The 25453-nt window shown below is 35.3% G+C and overlaps 1 long non-coding RNA gene across 1 annotated transcript in view; it reads right to left on the bottom strand.

The window, feature by feature from the left end:
- Positions 1 to 6040: 6040 nt before the first annotated feature.
- Positions 6041 to 25453, bottom strand: part of LOC132118521 (uncharacterized) — an 84512-nt gene continuing 65099 nt past the window's right edge. The window contains exons 3-4 of the long non-coding RNA XR_009425905.1: positions 21433 to 21519; positions 6041 to 6459 (exon numbers count right to left, since the gene is read on the bottom strand). This is a non-coding gene — a long non-coding RNA (uncharacterized LOC132118521). The remainder of the gene's footprint in view (positions 6460 to 21432; positions 21520 to 25453) is intronic.

The raw sequence follows: 25453 nt of genomic DNA, 5'->3' as shown, positions 1-25453 counted from the left end.
GTGCTGGATGGTGAGAAGGACTGATTGAGATGTCCACTTCCGGCTCACTGGTTTGATATTTTCATCCCGGACAGCGAAGGAGACCCTGACAGTCGGCTGTTGGAAGCCAGCTGTTTTCATGCTTTGAGAATTCCAGAATGTGCAGCCAAGTTGAAGGACTGTTAGGAGATTATTAAGCAAAGTGACATGCAGAAAACGTGAATCTAGTAGAACGGTTGAAGAGTTTTGGCGGCCCACATGCAGCAGATCTTTGGCACGCAGTCAGCCGTGAGCGTTTCAGCATCAGTGCTGCTGTAACATCACATCCGAGTTAATCAAGTAATATTAACTTAATCCAACGAGAATGTGAAACATACACAGTCCTGTAGGGCAGCGTTTCCCAATCCCAGTCCCTCCATCCTTTTTACTGCTGCCTCTTCATTGTGTTGATTTTTTTTTTGCAAATTGCATGGAAAACGTCACATAACTCAAATGAATCTCAGGTTAACTTTAAACAAACTAGCAATAATACACATAAGCATGCTAGAAGTACGCAAAAACGTTTAAATCCTCAAAAAGTAACACGACCTCACACCTTTCTCAAAACCTTTCTCAATTTCAACAATTAATTTCCCAATTGAGTCCTATACAAATCACATGCACAATTTTAAGCGAACTGAATGTAAAGCAATGGAAGTGGTGACAAAGTGTTTAAGAACTGTATTGCTTTTTGCTCATTTTAGATAGAACTACAACTGGAGAAGTTTTCCTTTGTTTTTTTTAAAAGATATGAATACAGACAACAATACCGTCAAAACCATCCTTGTTCACACAGATGCACGAAAACGACTGAAACCGCTGTATAATGCATGCCAGTATTGGTGATGCCACTTGGTAAAGAGACTTGTGCATGCATACAGTATACACATAACATAATGTCACCAAGATTTCACAAATGCTTTTTTATAATTTACTCAGATACAATAACAGTATTGTTTTCACAAACTAGTACTTTGAAAAAAAAAAAAAAAAAAAAATTGGATTTTTTTTGTCTTGGCATTTTCAGGCCCCTAAAATGCTTTTGTCATGTACCAAAATGCCTAAAAAGGCTGTCCAACAATTTATTTGCATTTTCAAAATACTGAGTTGATACAGCGCTTTTGTGAATAAAATCACTACATTTGGCAAAATTTGCCTGGTTAGTAAGGTACTCAGAGTTTTGATTGACACCATCATATCATTATTAAAATAATTTCCATGCCAATGTTTTATACATATATATATACATATCCTAATTTGTGTTCCGAAGGTCTTACATGAGGGTGAGCAATTAATGACAGAATTTACATTTTGGGGTAAACTAACCCTTTAAATCAGTAATTAACCTCAGAACAATCATATATTTTGTGGTGAATGAATTTTGTTGTGGTTGTGCTTCAAATGATTTTCTAAAGTATTTTGAAAGTCTTACTGTAATCGGTTTTGAGTACTACTGTAAGGTTAACCCTCCCTGCTTAAAATGTACGAAAATGGTTAACGGTTGAAAACAATCAATAAAAATCTAGAAAAGTGATCAAAAAGCAATTCAGTGTAATCAGTTACATTGCTTTAATATAGTTACACTACTTTATTATATTTTAAATAGAGTAACTCGGTAACATATTACATTTCCAAAGTAACCTTGCCAACACTGCATATTATTAATTCGAGTCAGTAAAAAAAAAAGAATATTTCGAAGCAGCCAAAACAAATAAACAATGGAAATGCCGTTTACAACCGAATCTACAATACTGTATATCATTTATGCATGCACAGGGTCTAACATATCATTTATGTGAAGAAGGGTAAATCCTCAGCTTTACTTTAGCTAACTATAAGCTCTGGTGTAATCAAGATATTGATATCTTGAGATATTGATATGTGAAATGCAGCACTAAAAAGCAATTCACTTCATGCTTACAAGTTTCCCAATTGAAAATACGTCTTTGCTTGGCCTGCCTTCAAGTGTACCTGGGATATTCCCACTTCTGAGCTGGGAATTCATTATTTTGACATGTCACAAGTTGAAATATAAACAAACAAAACACAATGGACAACCTGAAATAGATAAAAAAATAGAGTATCTGTAAAAGAAAAACAACCTGTGGACATACCATTAAATTCCTGCACATTCTGCTCCACTTCCGGGTCGACTTGTGTAGAAATAGTTGTGACTTACCTCAAATCCACCCGTTACATACAGCACTTCATACCACTGCTGGTTCTGGTGGAGAAATTAAATAAAAATGTATTAGAACAAATACTGTATCTAATCCCATATTGTGGCTTTTTGCCATTTCTAGACATTTATGAAAGATGTCTGTCATTTTTCTGTGATCACAACACAACAGGATTTAAATCCATTATTTTGTAGTGCTACTGTAAAGATCATGCGTGTCGTGGGTTTTGCAAGTTTGATATTCATGAGTCATTGCTCTCATTGATTGACAGCTGAGCTTCATAAAATCCTTAAAGCTTCAACACAGCTCTACGAAGCCAGAAAATTCAGTCTTATGCTAAATGCGCAGTGATCACATTGTGGCTGGCCTACAATGATAAAATGTGCGGTTATCACAATTTTGCTTGCACAATTCCAGACATCCAAATCAGTGTTACCGCAATTTTATTTTCACAGATTCTACTGAAACATAGTTTAATTCTTTCAAACGGTTTAATCTTGTTAAAAAAATATATAAAATTCACATTTGTGTTGTAATATGAGGCAGTATTTCTATAAAAATGGTAGAAATGTGCTCTGTTCCAGTTTATTAAACACTTCAAACTTATTTATTTGCATTATTAGCACATTGACGTGACAGGATGAAAATATAGAGCTGAAGTCTTTATTTGTAACTTTCAATCATCAGACATGAAATAGTTTAGTTAAAACAAACCAACTAACATGACAAAACATCACAGCACTAATTAAAGTCGCCATTGCTAAGACTAAAGGAATATGAATATGAAAAAAGTTAAGAAATAAAAATGTTATAAATGTAAAAAGTATATTAAATTAAATTACCTTAGGTTTTTCTTGTCAGAAAAACATAGCTGTGGGAACGTAACCAAAATATCAGCATCTAAAAAAGTGGAAATATTTAGAATTAGGTGCACTTAATTATGATCTTATAATAATAAAACAAAACAAAAAAACTAATATAATATCCCTCTTTGAAAATTGTGAGCTTAACAAAAAACAATTGTGGCAAATGCAGAAGTGACGATTTTGTATTTTCTACATCAAGCATGAAAAAATATAAGGTATTCTACATTTGTACTTTAATCTAGCATGTCAAAATAAAAGTTCTCAGTATCCTGTATATTACTTATTTTTTGTCATATTGACAGTAGTCATTATAAAGTACTGATTAGAATTATATAATTATTTAATATAATTTACAACTGAATTTTTTGACAGACTTCAAAAACAGCATGCAAAAAGAAATATTACTGTACATATTATTTAAAAATGCTAATGTTTGATAGAGTTAAATTTGAGCTGTTTTTATTAAAAAAAAATTAGAATCAAATACTTTGAAGAAGCAAAGTCCAACAAATCTACACTTTTACCATGTTTACTCTATACCTTAAACTTTATTTGCCAAAACGTCTCATAAAGATAAATGCAGGCCATATAAAAGGCATAAACCCCTGCTTTTATTACATTCTGAACATATATATGGCCTTCCAGCGTGACTCCAGCAATGTAAGCTGTTTCCAACAAGCACAAAAAACCTTTATTTACCCTTTGAAAGCAATAGGCAAAATGTGCCGCCCTCGTGCACGTGACCTCAGAGGGCAAGCTAAACCAGATATGCATCACATCCGACTCTTTAATAACTGCTCTCATCACCTTTTGCACTAGAAAGGGAGGGAAAAACAATATCTCTTTGGAGGAAGCATGCATTTATCTTTGAACGAGACTTCGCAACCACACGACACATCAAGTCACTTTGAAAAGAGGAGAATAAAGGGTTTAGGTGGAAATGTAACCTGCAGTGCTGCTCAGTGGTGTAAGAAGCATTAGCTGTATGGTTTGTTTACCCGCGTGTGCACTTATGAATCCCAAGGGTGCCGCGGCCTGTGTCTAACTCACCCTGAGGGCCTAAGAGTATTTTTCACAACAAAATGAAATTTTATGGCATGTGAGATTAGCCGACACTAATGCAAGGTCAAAAATAATAAAATCAATAGGTAGCACTGACCATGTTAACATTTACAGAAAATTACAGGCTGAAAAGCGCTGTCTAAAACAGAATGAAACGAGTCTCCGCTGAATTCATATTGATGCCTTTTCATTATTTCTCATAATTTGACTTTTTTGTGTGCTGTGGCGGTCAGCGACCATGGTTTATCACCCTTTGTGTGCATAGGAGTGTGTGTGTGTGTGTGTGTGTGTGTGTGTGTGTGTGTGTGTGTGTGTGTGAGAAAGCGAGTGAGAAAAAGGCTGTAATGTGCTGTTGGGTCAATGTACCGCTGTCAGCTTCCAATGACTGCTGACAGCCAATCAGAGTGTGTCGTCTTAATTGATCAATGTCACTAACGGTGTAAAGAGGAATCATGTGACCTTGATCCCTGAGCTGTGCTTCAAACCAGTGCTGAACAATAAAACCAACAAAGAAGCCTGATAATAAAAAAATTTAATAAATAAAAGTTTGAAAAGGGAACATTCCCTAGCTAATAAAACGAAACTTTAAACTAACTAAATGAATGGATACATGAATAAATAATCAAATAAATGAATGAATAAATACATGAATGAATGAATGAATGAATGAATGAATAGATGAACAAATAAACAAATGATTAAACAAACACAACTGAGCGATAGAGTGAGTGAATGAATGAATGAACAATTGTTTAAATAAATACATGAATGAATGAATGAATGAATGAATGAATGAATGAAAATGATTAAATGAATACATGGATAAATGACTAAATGAATAAATGATCAAATTAACAAATGATTAAATAATGAGCAACTGTTTAAATAAATACATGAGTGAATGAATAAATGAATAAATAAATGAACAAATAAACAAATGATTAAACAATACAAATTTAGTGAGTGAATGAATGAATAAATGAATGAATGGATCAATGAACAATTGTTTAAATAAATTCATGAATGAATGAATGAATTAATACATGAATAAATGAACAAATAAACAAATTATTAAATAAATACAAATTAGTGAGTGAGTGAGTGAGTGAGTGAGTGAATGAATGAATGAAACAAATGAATAAATAATTACATGAATGAATGAGAATGATTAAATGAATACATGAATAAATGATCAAATAAACAAATGATTAAATACAAATTTTGTGAGTGAGTTAATGAATGAATGTATGAATGAACAATTGTTTAAATAAATACCTAAATGAATGAATGAATACATGAATAAATTAAACAAATGATTAAATAAATACACATTTAGCGAGTAAGTCAGTGAATGAATGAACCATTTTTAAATAAATACATGAATGAATGAATGAATGTTTAAATGAATGAATGAATGAATGAATGAATGAATGAATGAATGAATGAATGAATGAATGAATGAATGAATGAATGAAGGAAGGAAGGAATGAACCATTTTTAAATAAATACATGAATGAATGAATGAATGTTTAAATGAATGAATGAATGAATTAATTAATTAATGAATGAAGGAAGGAAGGAAGGAAGGAATGAATGAATGAATGAATAAATGAATGAAGGAATGAATGAATGAACAAATGCTTAGAACTGAGTTTTTCCTTGAATAAACATAAATTGTTTAGTTTACCCCTAAAGAAAAAACAAATAATAAAAATAAACTTTATTTTATTTAGCGCCTTTAAAAGTAGCAGCTCAAAGCGCTTTACATGCATATAAAAAATATGAAGTTAAAAAAGCATGATTCCTCTTAAAATAAAATGGTATAAAAATAAACGTAACAAATTATGTTTTAAAAAAAATATTTGCAAAATTATTAAAATATCTTTAATATTTAATGGATTATTTTCAGTAAAGCTGCTTTGAAACTATGAAGAGCTCACCAAATCAATGATATCATTTAAAATAAATTTGATAATCAAATTACCATTAAAATAAACTCAATCATTCATTCCCTCCCTCATAAATGACTGATCTCAACTGGTCTGAGGAATTACGTCTTTGGTGCCAAATATCCATTTTCTCCACTTTTAACATCTTAAAAAAAATAATAAATACGAACATTTCTAATAATCCGTGAGCTGTAATCAGTCACGGCGCTCAAAAGCGTGTTTACACATTCAGAAGGAGCAGCTAAGCCAAGAGGCGCCAGCTTGAACAATCCGGCGTTCCCTGATCCTAGTTTTACAGTCTCTGTACAATGTCAAAATTAGCTCGCGACTCACGGGTGAGTGTTGCGGGCAAAGCGTCTGCTCCGATCCATTGTCACTCTCCCCCTGAAATGAAAACAACAGTTATGAATGAGCTTCTGTTGGCTGCCATTGTTCCATCAAGTGTTTTTATTGCTGTCATTATAGTTTAACATCGCACTGTTAATTCTGTTAATTAAAAAGCTGATTGCTTTTGCCAGTCTGTGATCTCCATTTGGTGAGTCCATATGGTAGAAGATTACTTGTTGTAAATTTCAATGAAGTCGTATCAGAGCTCGGATACATATAATCAAGCAGTACAAGTCCTGAAATTAAGCCTATAAAACCTCAATTATATATTCCCTTGCATTCGTTTTGTGTACCTCCATTCCACTTAATATCTAACTGTTGTGCTAGAATGGCAATTTAGGGAGGACGTGAAGCTTGATGATATTTTGTGTACCTGAGACGCTGCAGTGATGCTGAAAATGCACATTCAGGTTAATAAAGATTTCAAAATGTGCAATTTAGCATGCCCATGTCAGATCCAGGTGTGCCGTGTAAGTTAACAGGGTAAATACACAAGCCTATGCTTGCAAAATCAAATAAAATGGGAACAATACAATGAGGTGCTGTTTGTATTTCAGCAGCTGAATGCATTTTACAGTTCAGTATTAAGTAGGGCTTTTTAACACAATGCCAAATTGCACTTCGTAATATGCTGTATTTATGCATGCAACAGATCGTCTAGTGGACTATTTAGTATTTCTCTCTTGGTTTCACTTTCCAGGAAGATATAGATTTAGAGCTAGTGCTACAAATTGAAAAGCAAAGGAAGTGCAATTGGTGTTTTATCAGTAGCTACATTTACATGCAACCAAATGTGAGCGCATTAAAATTCACACCAAAAATCTGACAACTGCCAACAATCAGTTGATTGAAACATCCTGTTTTACCAGTTTACATGCAAATCAGTGACCTGGATTTACAAGATTTATTTTAAAATCAGGTTATTTCCTGGTGGTGACGTCAAAACGTAAGCATCCTACCACGAGTATTCCATGTATTCGCCAAGTGCCAAATGTGCAATGCTGATCCATATAGCATTTTTTTTTCTCTGGCCAAAATATACTTTAAATATGTTGCAAGCAGTGAAGTTTAATTAAAAAAAAATTAAAAATTATATAAAATATATTCCGAAACATATTTAAGATTTCTCTTTTTTTGTACATTTTGAAATAAAAAATTTGGATGTATGGGGAAGTATTTATTCTTTACAATAAATTTATTCCAATTTATTCTTTACAAGTTGCCTCACATTCACCCATTCACTCACTCATTCATACACCGACGGCATTGAAAAAAAAAATCCCAATGTACTTTCAACTGTACTTCACAATGTGTTTAAAAATAAAATTGATTATTAAAAGAAAATAATATAAATACATTATAACATTTGTGATCATCATCAAAATGCAAAACTGGGATTTTCATGTTTTTTGTTGTTGTTGTTTTTTTCACAAAGAAAAGAAAAATCATAATAATCCTATATAAAAGCTTTGTTTTCTTAAAAAAAAAAAAAAAAAAGTTTCTTACTGGTAGTTGAACTGCAGTTTTTCCTGCAAATATGATCACGTGACAAATACTTAAACACTGTACTGTATTAGTAATGCAATTATAAGAGAGATGGAAAAATCGCTCTAAAATTTTTAATCATGTGCTTTGATAACAAACAGCAACTTTTAATTTAATTCTTTAAGTCGAGATAGATTTCGCAGAGTTTAAGTTACTGATCACATGAAAAAGCATCAGTTTACTGAACGTTGCTCAGCAAGACTAGAAAACCTGCAAGAAAAAAAAAACTGTATGAAATCCACCCGTCAGCAAAACAAGAAGCTCCTTTTGCCACAAAGCATACTCGTAAATCAGAATGACACGAAGGCTGATAGTCTCTGATATGCTGCTTTTATTAGTGCCCAGTGGCTCTATAGGAGAGCTGGTGTGACTGCTCACATATGCTACCTGCATTGCGCAAGAATCCAATAAACTGAAGGCACACAAACTTGGGATGCATATCTAGCCAATGATTTGCAAAGAGAAGCCACTGAGGGATCAGTGTTCCTCAGTTAATTCTGTCAGAAACGTGTTTCCAGCAGGCCGGATGCAGTGAAGATCGGCCCGCAGCGAGCGCTAACACTGACGCGGTCGGCTAACAAAGATGTGATGCAAGGTGACTTATCAGCTGCATTTAGGATGGACAGAAAGAGTGCACGTCCACCTGGAAAACTCCATGACAGACGGCCTCTTATTTAAAACACGTGTACGTGTGTGCATGTCAGACTTATGCAAAATTTACCAGCTCACACTTCCCATGAGGCTGTCTTTGCGGTACGTTCCTGAGCAGAGGGAGTGCTGCTGATGGGAACTAGGTCTAACCTGAAAAAAGCTCCACTTCTCATGTCAGAGGAGCTCATTGTGTTCTGATGCTGATGAGCGAGAGGGGCTACGGTTTCATCTAAAGCAGTGATGTCCTGGCCACAGGCGCTTTACCAACTGTTTAAGTGGGTCAAAAGAGAAGTTTATGAGTGATCCTGACCTTTTGATGACAATGAGGATATACTGTAGGTATACGTAGGGCTGAATCTCACAAAGAAACGCCAGTGTCATATTTCACCTCAGAATCAAAAGAAAAAGATATACAGAAATGTACTATATACATACATACATTGTATGAATTGTAAGGTGTGTGTTAATCATCTTAGCATTTTTTGTGACAATGTAAAATTATATATATATATAATTTATATATATAAATTTTGCATAAAGAACATGTATGCAATTAATATTAAATTAAATAAAAATAAAATAAATACTATCAAAATGTACTTTAAATGTACTAGAAATTTAAAAATTAAGGCTTGGGTCTCTTTAAAACTGGCATAATTTATTTTTAGATAGTAATTTTCCACCTTTTTCTGACATGTGTTCGTGAATGCAAATGCAAGTACATATTTGCTACCGTACCTTTAAGATTTAATAACTTCAGCTATGATTTGCTAACTGTTTGCATGTGAAATCAGTATCAACACTTGTTTTCCATGATATGTTCCCTTTAAATGACAACTTTAAACATATGGCGTGCACAGAAAATTAATTTACCAGCCAATTAATTGACTAAGCATCTGCAGACTCTGGTCATGTGACGGCGGTGACAAGGAGTCGATGACAGCTATATTCTGGGAAATGTGCAGGGGCCTCAACATCTCTGAGAATAATTTGCGACTTCACCAGTACATCTCAATCCCAGAATCCCAAGCAAAGAGCTATTCTCAATCGCCCGAGGCTATGACAGGTCACAAACCGGCCTCCTTATCCCTCTGATGACCAGCAGCGGATCTCGAACCCTCGACCGCCGAACCCCGAGGCTCCAAAATGCTGTCACAGCTGACGCTATCATGTCAAGCGAGCACTGCACAGATAGGAAGGCGTGTTTGACCCAGGAGAGCGAGGACTGACCTACTTTGGGCGATTCCTCTCATTTCTGCAGGCAGGGACAGCAAAGTAAGACTTGAAGGACACACTAAACCTACCTGTTCTCTCATGCTTCAGCTCAATGTCTGCTTCTTGGGGATTTGTTAGCTGGAAAGAATGTGAAAGTAGACCTAATAAAGCTGTGATTCTGGAGCGCTGGGACAAATCTGACTGCAAACCCTGAAAACTGAAAAAAGTTTGAGGGTTATCGGTTGATGAAAAAAAGGCTTTGACTGGGTATGACTAAGCTTGGACAGAACAGGCCATTTTAAACATCTTAAACTGCTGGTTATAGGCAGACTAACTTATTAACAGTGTGACTGACGAACCTTTCTAAAGATGTCAGCACTTTCTGACAGTTAAAGGAACAGTTGAACCTAAAACGACCATTTTGGCACCAGTGACTCATCAGCATGTCATTTCAACTCTGTATTATTTTCTTTTGTTGTTTGAACTTCTTATAAGATAAGCATGCATTATTTCTTTACAGAGAAGCATCATAAAAGTACTAACACCCATAATGCTACAGCACCACTTAACATGAATCTCAGGGCTGAAATGGCCTGGTTTCAATTTAATGGGAATAAGTGAAACCTTATGCTTTATTATTTTCAAAACCGTTTCATTGTCATGGTTTATCTAACAGTTTAAAGCATCTGAATTGCTCTGTCGCTCCGTAACTCTTGTCTTCACAGGTCTTTGAATGCTTTAATGCTGGACCGTCTGCCAGACAGTGTTCTCATGGCAAAGGAATGCCACCGTCTACAGAATAAAGACAGACACACTGCTCTTTCTGACATACAGTACAGCGTACGTCTCTCATGTCTTTGACATCTACAGTATCAGTCTAGGACTCTGAATCTAGTGCTAGCATGTCTGCACTGCAGTTGCATGGAGGGAAAAATGAACTAGCGCTGCACAAAAAGGCAAGACATTTGGCAGATTCACTTTTACAGTAAACCACAGAACAAGGGACGTGCTTTTGCACACGTAAACATCCAAACATAAATCTCTGCATCATGATATCACTGCAAGAAATATATATACTAGTCAGCATTTGAAGTGGATCAAAACCTTTCATTAAAGTTGTCCTTAAACCGAAAACCGAAAAGCGTTCTTGTCTTAGGAATAATTTTGATGAACTTTTTTGATCCACTTCAAATGTTTACTACTGTATATATATATTTTGTACGGTATATGGTAAATATATTCAAAATATTTGCCTTGGTTTCCACTAAAAATTATCTTAAAATAATTCACAACTCCTTAAAACAAGATTATTTTTCTTATTTAAATTTGTTTTTGTTAGTTTTTTGGAGAATATATATGGAATCAAGTTTCCTTTTTTAAAACTCACAAATTGTGCATTTAAAACCTTAAATTCTGTCAAGATTTTTTTTGTTGAATTAAAAATAAAAAAGTGAATCAAAAAACAAAATTCTGTCAAGATTTATATTTAAAATGTTTACTTACTGTAGTAGATAAGAAAAAATTACATATCACAAGGTGATTAGATATTTACATACATGGAATATAATCTTTATATCTCTATAAACAAATATTGTGTCAGCTTTATATCAGTTAAAATGGTATTTTATAAAGTATATTTTATGTCTATAATTAGAATACACAGAAATACAATTTAAATTTAATAATGTATTTTAATGTGTTTTTAATAAAGAGACAATCAAATGGAAGTGGAAATTGGAAGTTGCCCTTTCAAAACTGCTTCAAACTTTAACTTATTATGGTAAGATATAAGGTATATTTCATACAATTTGTTTTAGAAAATAGATTTTTAGACTGGATATTTATATACATTGAACATAATATAATTTCTTTATCATCTTAGATAAAGAATAAATATATTCTTAAATATACAAATATTTCTTGTTTTAAGAATATTTTTACTGGAAAACAATAACAAAATAATAATTAAGTCAATTATTTTCTTCATTTAAGATCTTGACGTGACATGAAATCAAAGGTGAATTAATTTGTTGTTTTGTCACAAAAGCAATTGTGAGAATCAGACACCGTGACTCGTTTTCTTTTCTGAAACACCAATTTGACATGAACGGGTGGATCTGAGATGCTCTTCTTCTGAATGTGGGTGTGGCACAGTCATCATCAAGTATTATCTTAATTATTTACATGAGCGATCAAATCATCACTAATGAATTATGGGATCATTTGGGGACATGTTTACGGTTACAGTGTTCTAGAAACGGCAAGAGAGGAATGCTGAAAGACCAGCAGATTTATAAAAGCTCATTTTATGTTAAATACGACTTAAGAACTACATTATCTGTGGTATGCTGTGGGTTACGTAAGCAACCCATTTTGACTCATCCCTCAGTTTATATAAATGGAAAGATAACAAGTTCACAGTAATGCACTTACAGTGAAAGTTAGATGTCAGGGGTATGATACGTTTTAAAAGCAGAAATGTATTTTGATGAATACAAATTTGATGGGATCTGTATATTTGTCTAAATCATCTTTGATTATCAGGAGACATTTTGAAAACATTCCAAGTCAACACTCTAAAAAATATAGGTTGCAGAAGGGAACAACAGAAACTTTCAGTGAACATTTTAATATTGTAAAGACATTTTTTTGTGGAATAAAAAGGTTCCATAGATTTAAAAATATTCTTAATGGAACCATCGATGCCAGTAAAGAACCTTTATTTTTATGTGTGTAATGTATGTGTATAAATGTGTATATTTGTAGCGTTTTGAAGCTGTACCATAGTTTAGAATGAGAAAAATCCAAAATATAAGATGTTACTCACTAAAAATATTCCCCTATTCCGAATCCCATTTACCAGGTTTGACATATCAAGATCCTTTCATGTAAACACAAAAATCAAACAAGTTTTGAACCAAATAAAGATGAGTAAATGAATTACTTTTGAGGGTAAATTAACAATCTAACACTTTTCACACTGTACGCTATATAGGGTTATTATAGGTAAGAGGGTGTTTACATGGCACCATTTTCAACTAAAAACAGAAAACGTTTTATGCGTTTTAGCCATTCATTTAAAAAACAATGGTGTTTTGGTGGGCTGAAAAAGCATTTAAAACCAGTATCAAAGTGCAATTTTTTAAACCAATACCATTAAAGTAAACTACAACAAATAAAGAAAGAAATCTGAATGAAAGAAAATTGTGACGTCATGCACGTGCATTACATGTTCAGTTTAGTTATGTATGCATGGGTGTTTATTATTGCTTTACAAATTGACATTGCCAGCTACTGACCTGGAAGGCAAATTAAACATTTTTTTTGTCTTTTTGGAAGATTTGTGTGTTTTTAATGTTGTTTCGCAAAACTTTTCAAAAATGCAAAGAATTGTGTTTTGTTGTTGTGGTTATTGTTTGTTTGTTTTTTCAGCATTTAGTACACCGTTGTCATTTAAACGTACCCTAAAACTGAAACTTTTTTCATTACCTTAAATAAAATAAAAGTTAAATTAAATTAAATATAAAAAAAAAAAAAGTATTTTGGCTAGTTGCCAAGGCAACATTTCAAATTCTAAAATAACTAAAACTGATATAAAAATGTATAAGAACTATATACAAAATATTACCAAACGACAAACAAATTTACTTAAACTTTGAAAATGGAAATCAAATTCAGAATATTCAAAATATTACCAAAAAAATATAATCAGATCTCATACCATATAACTCTGACTTGATTACGTATGTTCTTTCCATGTACTTTTTACTTTCACCTACAGTATGATACATAGCATAGTCAACCATAATCTCTGATGATTCTCTCCTACAATGCACTGAATACTCATTTACATAAAAGCATCACTTGCAAATGCTTGCTCTGGCCCCAGTCCCTATAAAAACCCTACAATTTGATGCAATTCCACTTTTTAATTAAGCCGTACCGTGTCATAAATCACAAATTAGGATAATTAACAAAATAACAGAGGCTGATAATGTACAAGCTCGCCTTAAATCTCCAAAGGTCTCGTCGCTGGGCAGTAATAAAGAGCAAATAATGGTGTGGCTGCTTGATATTTTGGTGCTGGAAGTACTGGGAAAATAACACCTTTAACAGCACTGCGGTCTTAATTTGTAGAGGCCGCCTTGCGCTGCTCTTCTCAGGAGGCAGGTCATTTATCATTTAGGCGGCCGTTATTTTTAATGAGTCTGTTATCATTCATTTTAGGGCATCCCACCTTTCCTTGACATGGATAGTATTTCTTTTTATATAGGACACAGGATTTATGTCTCCCTCTCTCTGCATTTCGCTCGTCAGCCACAGCTGCTCTTTCTTTCAGTGTCTTTCTTCCTCTTTCTTTCTTTCTCTCATCTCTATTTCTTTCACTAACTCCTTCTCTGCAACCATTTTTTCTTCTCTCTCCGGACAGGAAGCCGTCATGCTGGTCTTCCTGATGGCACGTTTGGGGTTAGAGCTGGAAATCCTCATTTGGGTGCAAAACTGTGTCATTTTTTTGATGTTAAAACATTTTCTCCTATCCAATTTTAATATAAGTTAGACATTCTTAGGCTGATTTTCCTAAAAAGTGGCACAATCAAAACATTGATGGCTGTTTGACACTGACCAATGGCATGAGTTTGGAGTGGGACCATCTGTTTAACCAACAAATTGCAGATGGGGGAGGGGTGTGTCCAGGAAACCTGTTTGAAAACAGCCATTGTTTTGCTAATTCTTTTTAGTGGCCCTAGTGCAGAAATGACAGACTTTGTCTGTAGAAGACACTGGAAACAAACTATTTTCATCACTTTCAATTGTATTTTTGACAAGGCCCAATATGGAATGAGACTAGTTCTAGTTCTAATTCATGAATGATTTTGCATCTTGAGTAAACTTATCTTGTTTGTAGGCTGTGTTTAAGAGTATTGTTTCATTTGAAAAAAAATATTTCAAAACACTAATCCCACTGAATATTATTTGCAGTGTTATTGAACACTAAAATAAATAAAATAAAACAATACAATACAATAAAAAATAGTATGGTATCACTACAGGAATCAAATAAAATATAATAATAAAATAAAATATTATTGTTTTTCTTCAAATATACTGCAAAATAAAATATTTTTCTTCAAAAGAAATACAATAAAATAAAATAAAAATATTATGGATTCTCTTTTTAAAGCACAATACTTTTCAAACAAGATAAAATAAAATAAAGCACTACAAGAATCAAAGGGAAAAAAATGTTGTATAAAAAATTATTGCAAAAGCACTACAAAGATTATTTATTGTTTTTCCTTCAAAGTTACCACAGAAAATAAAACAAAAAAATATATTTTTTTTCAAACATAATACAAAAAGTTATATATATATATATATATATATATATATATATATATATATATACAGTGTTATTATTTTAAGTGTTGTTCTTCAAAATTACGGTCAGAATAACAAGTAAAGTGAAAGTGAAGTGACATTCAGCCAAGTATGGTGACCCATACTCAGAATTTGTGCTCTGCATTTAACCCATCCGAAATGCACACACACAGAGCAGTGAACACACACACACACACTGTGAACACACACCCGGAGCAGTGGGCAGCCATTTATGCTGTGGCGCCCGGGGAGCAGTTGGGGGTTCGATGCCTTGCTCAAGGGCACCTAAGTCATGGTATTGAAGGTGGAGAGAGAACTGTACATGCACTCCCCCCACCCACAATTCCTGCCGGCCCGGGACTCGAACTCACAACCTTTCAATTGGGAGTCCGACTCTCTAACCATTAGGCCATGACTTCCCTATTAAACAATGGGATTGTTTAATAGAGGTTTTACGTTATTATGTTCCAATTCCCATTTGTGTTTGAGGAGATTGATGGACTTCTGCTCATCTATCTCTAAAAAGCCAATTTGTCCAATTCAAATGAAAACATGACAATTTTCCTACATATGTAAGTACAACTACCTCAGAGTTTGGCAGCTGAATGTAGGTGGGTTGCAGCGGCACGTCTACAGGTGTGGTTATTTCAGGGCAGACTGGAGCTTTTCTAAATGCAGTAACTGTTCCCTTGATGTGGCCTATCATTCAGCTCATGTCAAGCCGTGACGAGACATGGCACGTTTTGACAGATTATGACAACAGGTTGGCCCACACATCTGATTCTCTGCTTGTTAACCAGCGTTAACCAGCACATCCACTCAATGTCAGTGATGACACTGATGGCGAAGTTGATGTTTGTTGTTATTTTTAGATCTTTGATGAACGTCTGGCTTATGGTGTGCAAACATATAGCTTAAAGGGATAAATTACCCAAAAATGAAATTCACCCTCAAGTCGTTTCACACCTGTATGAATGTCTTTCTTCTGACACAAAATAAGATATATTGAAGAATGTTAGTAACCAATCAGTTGACGGTAGCCATTGACTTTAATTGTGTGTGTTTATTTTTTTCATTTTTCCATACTATGGAAGTCAATGGCTACCAGCAAGAGTTTGATTGCCAACATTGTTCAAAATATCTTCTTTTGCATTCAACAGAAGAAAGAAACTCAAACAGATTTGGAACAACCTTTTTGGGGGAACTATCCTTTTAATTTTAAAATGCATATTTTCAGTCATAATCCAGCCAAAAATGGAAATTCTTCCATCATTTATTCACCCTCATGTCATTCCAAACATGTATGAAATGTATTTTCTTCTGTGGAACTTAAAAGAAGTTATGTTGATAACCAAGCAGTTTAGGTAACCACTGACTTTCATTGTTTAGACAAATAATACAATAAAAAGTCAATGGGAAATTCAACATTCTTCAAATATATATATTTTTTTATGTTTATTAGAAGATTGATGACAGAATGTTCATTTTTGAGTGAAATATCCCTTTTAAATGGATAGTTCACCCCAAAAAATATGGGTTTGGAACACCAGGAGGACAAGTAGAAATAACATAATTTAAAGTTTAGGTTAATTTTCCTTTAATATGCCAATTACATTCATTCCTCACATATACTAATATATTATGTTTTAAACTGTCCACCAGTCAAAGTAAAATCTATCAAACTCCACATTTGCTTTGCAAAATGACACAAACTCTTTAGCCAAAAAAATGAGCCACTTTTACATTCCCCTCAACATCCAAGAAAATTACACTACGTCCCATGACGACTGACCCTCAAGGTTTCACTTGATATATGAGCAGTTCAGTCTGTCTGTTTTGCTCTTCATTTTAGCAGGATGCCTTGGTGTAAATATAATGCTTATAAAAAAATATCCTGCAAAAGGATGCCAGCGTTTTCCCTGCGTTCGCACCGTGCCACCGCAGACTAATAATGCAAGTTTATTGTTCAATGCAGTACGGAACGAGGATATGTCAACAGTCAAAAATGTGGCTGGAACAATGGAATGTCTGTTTAATGTGAGTTGTGTGGGTGGTGCGTCAGGATTGTTCTCTTGATTTATGAGGTTCCTGTGCTTTTTTTTACAGTAAGGCTTAGCGCAATATGTCCTCGGAGCTACATCCTGTTGGGAGCAGTGACCGACATGTGTTCCTGTGTTGGAATGGTGTGGCATTCGTCTCTGGCCAGAATCTCCATGGTGCTTATCACCGCCATATGGGATACTGGCACGGAAAGACGGTGCGGCAAACAGGGCTGCATCACACGACTGCGGGTGAATGCTTCTGCATTAAGAAGTCGAATGCATCAAATGTGCTGTGCAAATGTATATTCCACCCATTTATGTGACATAAGACTAATGCGAGCTGAATAATGACTCTTGTTTTCTGCTTAGAGCTGAATTGAACTTGTTTCATGATTGATACACTTCAGAAAAAAGGTACAAGCTGGGGCGGTAACCTAAGGTGCAAAAGCTAAAAATCACACCTTTGTACTTTATTTACCCCTAAATGGTACACATCAGTACCTTAAAGGCACACATTAGTATATTAAAAGTACATATTAGTATGTTTTGAAAAGGTACTGCCCTAGTGACAGTTATGTACCTGTATAAATAAATAAATAAATCAAAATGCACAGTCAAAAATCTAAAGTTAAGAAAACATTAAAAAACTTGAGGCAAGCAGCTTCAGGACTAAAAAATAATTAATTATGTTTTTTACTTGTAGATCCATGCTCCGTTATCTTGCATTTCTGGTTAATGTGAGCATATTTGTCTAACCCGTGTATCAGTTTGTTGAGCAGAAAATGTTATGTAGAATTACTTCTGTAAACCAAAGCATTGTATTAATGTGCCGTAATGAAAGGAATTTCGCTGAAAGAGAATGGTGACTTGAAATGTAACTTTTACAACAAAATATACTCCAAACACTAGCTAAAACATTATTTATGAATAATGAATATCTATGCAAGAATACTCCATGCTTTGACCAAAGATTTATTATTTAAATTTAATTAACTTAATATATTGTCAACTTTTACATTACTTGATAGTTGAATGAATGTTTAAAATACACTGAAATAAAACTGATGTAGAAACAATTTCACAAAAAATGACAAAGATACACTGAAAATTTTAAATAAAACATGACATTTTGAAGCAAAAACAAATAGTATTTAAAAACAAATAGTAATTTCTTATTCAACAACCCTTTGTTTTATTTACAACTTAAAAAAAAATATATATATATATTTTACAATTTTAAATGGAAAAATACTTTAAGAAACGATGTGAACAATAATTCAACATGTCTTTCCATCACTTTAACTCATTCAAATTATTTAACCAATTTGAACATCTTAAGTTACACAAGATTCAAAAAATTTTAAGTAGAATTTTTTTTTAATTTTTTTTTTCCCGGGCAATTTGATTGCAGTTCAAATGTAAGGTTTTGGTTTTTAAGTTTACAAACATCTAAAGTGATTTGAGCTGAATAATAGCAGTATTGTCTCACATTTTTAAAGAAGTATGCTCCATTAATTATATTATTTTCCCATTTATTACTGTTTTACAGTATAAGTACTGTGTAGATAGAGGTGACTCGATTTGTCCAAAACGATGCATGCACGCCGTGGGTAGTTGCACACAGCACGCTCTGCAACACCATGTTGCACATACATGCCAACACGCCCACACACGCTCGCCCCGTGCCCGCAATTCCATCAACACACACCTCCGCACACCCATGTGCCCGGATAACCACGGCCAAGCCCACACACGGTTATTTGGCTGTGGTTTCGTGGTGAATGGAGGGAAGGTTTGCACCAGGGGCCTTGTTCGGAGAGGAGACGCGCCTGCCAAGCTTCGGAAATCTTTGATGGCTCTGGAACTTGAGCGAATCTGTCCAAAGTGCTTGACGTGGGAGATTATTGTGGCGCCGTGCACCAGATAAACCTACAAAGATCATGTTTATGTTGAAAACAGCCATATGTCACGCTTTCGCAGCTGCCTCTGCCGGTTGTGAGCCTCGTGCACGCCGTTACGGTCGAGATATCAAGCGGGATACGCATTACGAAAGCACAGTCCCCAGACAGGCAGGCCTTTCATCTAAAGTTATTGCCACGCTGCCTGAGGTAATACATCACGAATTCTGTAAGGACAATGCTAAGAAGCGCAATCTGAGGACAAATGCATCATAGTTGCACAGTGAGCATTTTGTTACAAATAATGTTGTCATCAATTTTCATCTTTTGTTTAAACATATTAGTCTTTTGGACAAGATAGGTCATATTTCAGCAGTTTGATAAATTCTCCCTTCTTGCCTTTTCACAGAATGTGCACTTAATTAATTACACAACCTTTAATTGGACAGATTATTCCTAATGGTTGCGCGATGCTAAATGTACAAACTCAGATGAGGCTCAGGAGTCATTATTTTAATGCCACATTCTCAGCTCGTTGCAATCAGTATATTTCAAATAATTAATCAGTTTCACATCGCGAGAAACATTTGGCCTAAAATAGACAAATTACGCTCACATTTGGGGAGGGATTTTTTATATTTTTTTATGTCTCCAATACTGTCCTCTTCTGTAATATCACAGATGTGGTGCTTTATTAAGGGCGAGTATGTGTATGTGTGTGTGTGTGTGTTTTCTTCTAATTTTATGATATCTGCAGGCATTTGGGTGTTTAATTAGGGTGGTAATGTCCGGTGATGTACGTGATGGATTTTTACGGAAGTCTGCTTTAACTATCTGAGGCGATATCATAAATCAAACCTTGGCTGTAATGCTCGTGTGAGTTTGTTTAATTAGGATGTCCACCGAGAGATTCAGGGTGTTGTTGCGTTTGCACAAGGAATGCCAGTTAGACAAACACAAACAAGATTTCACATTTTATTGTGCACAGTGAATTATCGCTGCTATACTGTTGATGAAAAAATGAAAAACGGGTCATTTGTGAGTTGACAGTCTGTGTGTGGTTTTGTTTGCATGCATCTCTAGAACTTTTGCTATTGTCTTTGTTGCTTTAGATTATTCTCTGTAACTCTGCTAACCCCTTGGAGAACCAGATATAATGTGTTCTTATTGAGAGATCCACTCATGTTAATAAGCAAACAGATGCTATTATCATGTAAAAATACTTCCAGTCAGGAAACAGTCACGGCCTGTGTTCTTAATTGCACTAAAGGTGGATTTCGGCCCCTTAAGTGCAAGTAAAGTAATCAATTTAAATCCAATATTTCCATCGTGTGATTCTGATCTAGTCATGAAAATTTACTTTTGCTGTTGAAAACTACATTCGGCAATGAAACCGAATATAAAAACTGTGATTTACAGCATAAATATAATATTCGTACAAATATTTATAAGCAAGAACACTGAGGACCGCTTTTAATGGTCATAGTCATAACATAAAACTAACTCATACATATGGCAACAAGAGTTGAAAGAAAAAGGCAGTGACGAAAAAAAAATGTAACTATTACTCGCCAGTTCAAGTCAAGAAACGCATGTTTTAAATAGTACGTGCCAGTTCAAGCCAACGAGCATGTCTTTTAAATATTGTGACGTGACATTCAGGCAAGTATGGTGACCCATACTCAGAATTCGTGCTCTGCATTTAACCCGTCCAAAGTGCACACACACAGAGCAGTGAACACACACACACACACACACACGGTGAACACACACCCTGCAGTGGGCAGCCATTTATGCTGCAGCGCCCGGGGAACAGTTGGGGGTTCGGTGCCTTGTTCAAGGGCACCTAAGTCGTGGTGTTGCCGGCCCAAGATTCGAACACACAACCCTAGGGTTAGGAGTCAATCTCTCTAACCACTAGGCCACGACTCCCCCCAAAATATTTTAATATTCTGTAATACTGAGTTTACACATAATAATAGATTAAAATCTTTATGCTAAATAGGTCGTGTCCTATACCTTGTATGGGAATCAGAACAGGAGCATCGATGTCTGATTCGTGAATGAATCGTTTTTTAAGTCGATTCTTAATAATGAATCCGTCAAATTTCTGAATCGGTTCGCAATTCTGTCTTAATTATTCAGTTCACTTGCTGTTTCTCTCTTGGCAAAAACTTTTATTGAATACTTAAGAATGCAGAGAACAATAAAAGTGCTTAATAAATTGGATATTTATTTACCTATCATCCAATGAGTCGAAGCTGTATCTTATCGTTTGCCAGAAGCACTTCATCGGGTTCAAGCTGCACGTGCTGTTTGTAAAGCAACTGCAGGTAAACGATTCAAAACACAAACATATCAAATCATGAATATGAAAACATTATCGTGATATAGTTGTTTCACATTAAATGTACAATGGTGTTTTTGGGTTAACGTTATCTTAACGTAGTGTATGACTTCAAGTGTGAATTTTTAGAAAATAAGCTTAAAACACATTTACACACTGACTTACGTTAGTTATTCATTTGTATACGTATAGGCCTATGTCCATTTCATGTATATACTGTTTATGTAGTTTAATTAAAATTGCCCTATTCATTTGTCTATGACTGATTTCCTGGCGATGTCAACACAGATGCACACAATTAAATACTTTGACGGTTTTTGGATAAATTCTTTAATTTGCGCTTGCTTGGAAATGATGCGCAATAAAAATATTCTCTTCATAAGCGATATTTACCTTGATTTCTTTTCGTCTTCTCGACACAACACGTCTTATTTTTTTTGACTGACACTGCTCAGTGTCTCACTGACTTTTGAAAAAACTTTATTAGGGGCAAAGACGTTTGTTTGGGTGGAAATGACGATGACTATGGATGAAAAATGTATTGAATTAAATGCATCGATTTTGTTCCCCCCAGAAAAAAAGTTCTGAAACAAAATCTGTTAATTAAATCATCCTCAAAAAAATAAATAAGAAATATTTAAAGGGAATTTTGGGCATGCATGAGCAAATATATATATATAAGTGCTAGTGATGCATACTTTGGAAGAAAATTCACTTTAAATCAGAGTTTGGGTTGATCTGAATGTTCTATACTAGACCTCCTGGAAGCAGGATCAAATTTTTGGGCAATTAATGTTTAACGTGCCCAGTTGGATGGGAACTGGTAAATGTGGTGCGGCATGGTACCGGGGGCACGTAGGCCAGGTGACCACAGCAGGCACGCGTGTCAGTCCGTGCTCATTAACGTGACTGATAATGCCATCTATCAGCCGTCTAATTGGCGATGAGGATCTGCAGAGGGTATTTTAACCAGGCCCACGTATCCATCACACAGCTGTGGACAAGATGATGGCACTTCATTACCAGAGTGCTAACCAGGTAAAAGTCACATCCATTTGTAATGAGTGCGGGGGCCGCTTTCACTCCTGTCCATTTTCATTATGTAAAGTTCAGCGCATATCTATGTGTATTGTAATTATCTTGATGAATATGCAAGCTTACTCCGCTTAGATTTTTCCACATAATGTCATCGGCAGCAAAGACGAGCAAGTGCTGTGGAACAAATAACTGTGGTGAGGTGAGCATGTTTCGATTCGCCAATGCTTCCACTGAAGTTTACTTAAGAGTAGAAAAAGAGGACAAGAAACAACTGAGTAAAAGGAAATTAGAAATATCATGGGCCAAATATAAACCAAAAAGACAAAATTTGGCTAGTTAGCATGGCTTAGTAAGCCTCTTTTGGTAGATGCCATAAATAAACACACACACACACACATTGCTATCAAAGAAAGATAAAAGTCATTGTATAAGTTTAAGTATAAGTGGGGGCTACACTTGTGATCCTTAAATAGAGTAATCTAATGTCATCCAATGATTCATGTTTTAAATATGCCTTAAATTGTTTACACTTAAAAACATTTTATTGAGTGTCTTCTGTAAATCAAGGTAAAAATGTATGATAGTCATTATTCTTTGCTCAGAAAAAATTAAATAAAATGAAACCGGACACATTCTAATGTACACGGCACAACATTAAAGCTCTATTAAATTGTTTTTATTTATTTGTTTGTTTGTTTAATTTTTTATTGCTTGAAAACAATATAAAAAATATATATTTTATTTTATTGCTTGCCATATTTTGCAATAAAGCTCATTCTGATTCTGATTCTGAAAACCCCTTTTTGTCTTTGACCCATATGTGTGTGTGTGTGTGTGTGTGTGTGTGTGTGTGTGTATGCATAGCTCTTTTCTAAAGGCATGCAATGACTTACATTTATCTTATTCTTATATATAATATGTTTACAGTTCCAATGATAGACTGAAAAACATCTGCCATTGAGATTAATGGAAAAAAGATACCTTTATCAGGTCTTTTAGACCTCCTCGCTATTTTTATTGAAGTATTATTTTTTTATACTAATATATAGCTTTTTTAAATAGATACAGTACAGAAAGAGGCAGGGAAATGTTACAGATTCAAACATGCATCGTCCACTTGAGCCCCATGGCTCAATGTTTTAAAGCACATGCTCTCTCCTGTTCTGATGAACTGCACAGGGAAACTGGCATGGCAGGCAACATCTCCACTTCCTTGGGTGTTTCCTGCCAAAGAAAAATTGCCAATTCATCCTTCGCTGTCAAGTCCAGTACAAAAACTTTGCTAAAATGCCTAAAAGTCCATATTTAGTAATTCACATGTCAGTGATTATCATTTCCAACCCTCTCAGACTGCAGCAATGAATCTTTACCCCCCTCCATCTCCTCTTCCTCTCGTTCTGCCTCTCCCTCACTCGTCCTTCCCATTTATTGCTTTGTACAGCAAAGCACCATTACTGATCCCTTCCAAAGCACAAACTAAAAATCTATCCCGTTGTCATTTGCTTCGCCGTGCCATCTATCATCTAGGAGCGGGTGGGGGGAGTTTGGCAGCATCTCAGCGCCAGAGAGGAGGCGCTGGAACAGGAGGCAGAGTCAAGGACTTTCACGCGCAACAAAAAACTTGTCACAATTATTTATGGCTCTAGCTGGGACACATAATAGGACACATCAAACTGCTGTTTTTTTCCCTCCCTTTCATTTTTTTTTTTTTTTTTTTGCTTTTTCTTCCCCTCCGCGGCGATGAGCGCCCTCACGTCGCCGGCTCCCTTGTCGAAGTGGGTCACAGGCATCTCTTGCCTTACACATACAATTTCCAAGACAATGGCGGAGCACTTGGGGAAGTGACAGTGACAAATACAGGAGGCCCCACCGAAAGCTGGGCAGGCTGTTACATGAGTGATTGCGCCAATAATCATGCAGGGCCGTCACGTGGCCCCGGGGCAGGAAGGAGGGAGGGAGAAAGAGGAGGGGAATAAACGAGGGAGAATAGATAGGATGGACTGAGCAGGAGAGATGAAAAAAGAAAGTATATAGAGATGGACAGATGGAGAAAGAGTGAACTGCTTAATCAGGAAGGGAACAAGAGTGTGTCTATATATACATATATATATATATATATATATATATAAGACGTATATACATCTTAAATATACAGATAGATTGATAGATGGATAGATAGATTGATTGATAATAGGCAGATGGATAGACCTACGGATAGATAGATAGCTTGAAAATTCATACATGGATGGATAGCTAAAAAATAGACAGAAGATAGATAATAGGTGAATGGATAGACGTATAGACGATAGATCAATTTGACAGACAGACAGATAGATAGAGAGTGACTGTATGTTGAAGTCTGGTGTGGTTGGTTATGTGGGACTCTGGACTGTATGCAGTGGTTTCTAACAGGTCCTGGCAAATCATTTTTTACACCCTTATCAAGCATCTGCGACTTCCTTCCCTTCAGATGAGGTGCCGCTAAATGACTATCACCCCACGCACAGCTCTGTGATGTTCTGCTGCCCCGCTCGTAATTGGGAAGGGGTGGCTCAGGCCGCTTCCCTGCCATAGCCTTTCTTAAACTCACCCGCCCGGGGAATTGGGTAGAGCCTGCAATTAAATTACTTCTCCGGCACCTCGGCCCCTCACCTTAACAGCCGCCGCTTGGCTCGGGCTCACAGGCTAGGGTAAGGTCTCCTCCCCGACCCCAGACGTCTGCTACAGGCAGCACAAAGCTTTGATTTTGGTAGGCACCACTATTGCTGCTCTTACTATACTCTTGTCCATGAATATTAAAATTAAAGGTGCTGTATGAAGGATTGACACCAAGTGGTTGAACTAGGTATTGCAGTCCAAATTCAAAATATTGGAGA

This window comes from Carassius carassius, chromosome 37 (assembly GCF_963082965.1).
Source record: "Carassius carassius chromosome 37, fCarCar2.1, whole genome shotgun sequence".
Taxonomy (NCBI): domain Eukaryota; kingdom Metazoa; phylum Chordata; class Actinopteri; order Cypriniformes; family Cyprinidae; genus Carassius; species Carassius carassius.
The sequence above is the reverse complement of the archived record's forward strand: the minus strand, read 5'-3'. Positions and strand labels throughout refer to the sequence as shown.